This window comes from Bos taurus, chromosome 25 (genome assembly GCF_002263795.3).
Source record: "Bos taurus isolate L1 Dominette 01449 registration number 42190680 breed Hereford chromosome 25, ARS-UCD2.0, whole genome shotgun sequence".
Taxonomy (NCBI): Eukaryota; Metazoa; Chordata; class Mammalia; order Artiodactyla; family Bovidae; genus Bos; species Bos taurus.
In genome coordinates this window covers 2,663,627-2,667,328 of record NC_037352.1, presented here as the reverse complement: position 1 = coordinate 2,667,328, position 3,702 = coordinate 2,663,627, and the positions used below count along the sequence as shown (strand labels likewise).

At 40.9% G+C, this 3,702-nt stretch overlaps 1 non-coding gene across 1 annotated transcript; it reads right to left on the bottom strand.

The window, feature by feature from the left end:
• Positions 1–257: 257 nt before the first annotated feature.
• Positions 258–373, bottom strand: LOC112444363 (U5 spliceosomal RNA). The gene has a single exon (XR_003032693.1). It is a non-coding gene; the product is annotated as a U5 spliceosomal RNA (small nuclear RNA).

The following is a 3,702-nucleotide window of genomic DNA, read 5'->3' as shown; positions in this document are numbered from 1 at the left end:
CACGCCGCCTCTGACTGGCCCAGTCGAGGGCCTGTTCAGTGCTTCCGGGAAGAGGTCCCACCGTGTCCGCGCCTCCTGCCCTGCGCATGCGCGTGAGGGGCGAGCATAGGGACGCCCTGTAAAGGGCAGCAGACTCCTTAACACCGAGGTGGGGTTGTGGGTGCTGGAGATGGAAAACTCCCGGGACCCCCGAAAGCTTAACGTCCAAAGTAAAGCGTATTTCAGTGCAGTGGGGTTTTTGTTGTTCTGTTTTTTTTAGCCTTGCAAGTGCAGGGCCTCAAAAAGTTGGGTAAAAACTCAGAATTGTTCCTTTCTGCAGAAATCTTTAATAAAAGGCGAAAGAGTTATATGTTCTGAAAAGAAACCAGAGTATCGATGCGGTGTTTTTTCAAAGCGAAATCAATGCAAAAAAATCTTGGAACAAAATATCAAAGTTTAAAGACAAACTCAGTAAATAGAGCTTCCGTTGATCAAGAGAAAATATCTAAGACGGCAGTTCTTTCTTGAAGCCAAAATAGGAAAAGAACTAGATTTTGAAAATATTACTGATGTTTGATTCCACTGAACTTAGTGTCAAATACAAACATCAACCAGACATTAGTTAAAGTGGTGAAGCCGACTCTGTTCAGTAGTTACAATGATTCCCCCTTATCCTTGGGGGGTATGATCCAAGACCCCCAGTGAATACCTGAAACTATGGATCTACTGAACCGTCTATATAGTATTTTTCTTGTACTAACATAATTGTGATACAGTTTAATTTATAAAATAGGCACAATAAGATATTAACAATAAAATTAATAAGATAGAACACTTACAGTGATATACTGTAATAAATGGAGAAGGAAATGGCAACCCACTCGAGTATTCTTGCCTGAAAAATTCCATTGACAGAGGAACCTGGCAGTCTATAGTCCACCAGGTCCCAAAGAGTCCAACATGACTGAGCAACTGAGCACACACATTGTAATAAAATTATGTGAATATTGTCTCTCTCAAAATATCATGTACAAATGAAATGCCATTCCGTCTTAACTAAGCACTCATTATACACAATGGCTGTAATTTTTGCACTTTGGAGTGAAACAGCAAAACTTGCACAAATTTCTTCCGTTCAGTTCAGTCACTCAATCATGCCTGACGCTCAGTCGTGTCCGACTCTTTCCGACCCCATGAATCGCAGCACGCCAGCCCTCCCTGGCCATCACCAACTCCCGGAGTTCACTCAGACTCACATCCACCAAGTCAGTGATGCCATCCAGACATCTCATCCTCTGTCATCCCCTTCTCCTCCTGACCCCAATCCCTCCCAGCATCAGAGTCTTTTCCAATGAGTCAATTCTTCACATGAGGTGGCCAAAGTACTGGAGTTTCAGCTTTAGCATCAGTCCTTCCAAATTTCTTACTTTTTCACAATTTCAAAAAAGATTGTTATGGTAGATCTTAGCAATCTCAGCATATTTTTTTCATCCTTTCCTTATCAGGTTGAAAACTTCGATCTTTTTACTTAAAAGAAGCACTTTATGGCTTCTCTTTGGTGAATCTGAATTTCCAGAATCACTACTCTCGTACTTTGAGGCTGTTAATAAGTAAAATAAGGGGTGACTTGAACACAAGCACTGCAATACCAGGACAGTTGACCTGAAAACCCAGAGAACTGCTAAGTGACTAATGGTCAGGATGTGCTGGATGAACAGATAATTCACGTCCTGGGCTGGACAGAGCAGAGGTGGCATTAAATTCCATCAGGCTACGCGTAATCGTGCGAAACTGAGAACTTATGAAGTGTTTATTTCTGGAATTTTTCATTTAATATTTTTCAAACCACAGTTGACCATGAGTAGCTAAAACTGCAGAAAATGAAACTGTGAATAACGGGGCGGGGGGTGGGGGACTAGTGTACTGACAGCAAGGGAAGAAGCTTGAGCACAGTTTCTGCAGAGGTTATTGGGCCTTTTGAAGGGAGATGAGGGAGTCAAGAGAGGAGATGGTGGGGGCTCAAGGAGAGAAGTGAAAAATTACAGAAAGCAGGACAAGAGGGTTAATTTTTGTGAAAATGTTTTGGAAAAAATTAACCATTAAAAACTACATTAAAACATGTATATAGGCTTCCATAACACTTGAAAGGTGGTAGAGATCTGAGCCAAACCCATCAACTCCTTCAGGAAACTTTCTCATCTACCTCTCCAGTGACTTCCCCATATTGATTCAGTCATATAATCATTTATTTAGGCAAATAATAATTCTAGAGCAACCACTACATGCCAATTGAAAAAAAAATTAAAAACTTGGTTCTTGCACTAGTGGAGATACAGTCTAACTGAGGTAGGGAGCATGAGAATGAAAAAACAAAATAATTACTTCAGGGAAATTGATTTAAGCTACTTACTCATTCTTCATGAAACATGCTACACTTTACATGAACCAGACCCAGTGCCCAACACTGAGTGTACAAACGAAATGCCATCCATCTTAACTAAGCACTCATTACACACAACGGCTGCAATTTTTGCACTTTGGAGTGCAACAGCAAAACTTGCATAAATTTCTTACTTCTTCACAATTTCAAAAAAGATGACCCAATCCTTATTGCCAGAATGGAAGACCCAAGAAGAATGCAAAAAAACTGCAGAAGACAGTTATACAGGAAAAGGCAAGCAATTCTGTGGGGATACCATATTAGATTCCAAGGGCTGCTGTAACAAAGTGCCACAAACTAGATGGCTTTAAACAACAGAAATTTATCTCACAGCTCTGGAGGCTAGAAGTCCAAAATCCAGGTGTTGGCAAGGTTGCTTCCTTCTGAATGTTCTGAGGGAGAATTCATTCCACTGTCTGGCTGCAGCAACCCTGGGGATCCTTAGGTTGCTTACTGCCAGCAATCCAGATGGTGCTTGTAAATGCATCACTCCAGTCACTCAGCTGATTGCCAACTGAGAAAGTACATTGGGGTTCCCTGGTGGTCTAGTGGTTAAGAATACACCTTCAAGCAAGGGACAATGGTTAGACTGCTGATTCAGAAAGATCCCACATGCCATGGAGAAACAAAGCTCATGTGCCATAACTACTGAGCCAGGACACCTAGAGCCTCTGCTCTGCAGCAAGAGAAGCCACTGCAATGAGAAGTCCACATGCCACAATAAAGAACAGCCCCTGCTCGCCACAACTAGAGCAAACCCAACTGCAGCAAGGAAGACCCACCACAGCCAAAAACTAAATAAATAAAACTATTTTTTGTAAGTGCATTAGAACCCCTAGGGAAACTTTAGGGGGGAAAATAACTAATGCCCAAGTCCCAGCACAAAGATACTAATTTAATTGGTCAAGGTTTAGCCCAGCATTAGTATATATACTTTCAAAGCTCCATGGCTGATAATATCAAACATCCGAGATTGAAAACCAATAGTGGTTTCTGAGAATATTTCCAGAAGGGAAATGCAAAAATATTTGTTATGTGTAACTTTTAAAAGTGATCACTTAGAAATGAAAACGACCTTTTGGCAAAGTAATTTAAAATACAGTAACTAGAAATAAATGCAATTACCTGTTTAAAGGGTTGTACTTAAGTCCCAGGTCATTGCTAAGTATTTGCTGAGAGTATTTCTTTATTCTGAGTTCTTTGTAGACACTGACAGATTGCTACATTTCAGGGAATTGGCAAAGATTTACACAACTGCCAATGAAAGATCTATGGTACCATCA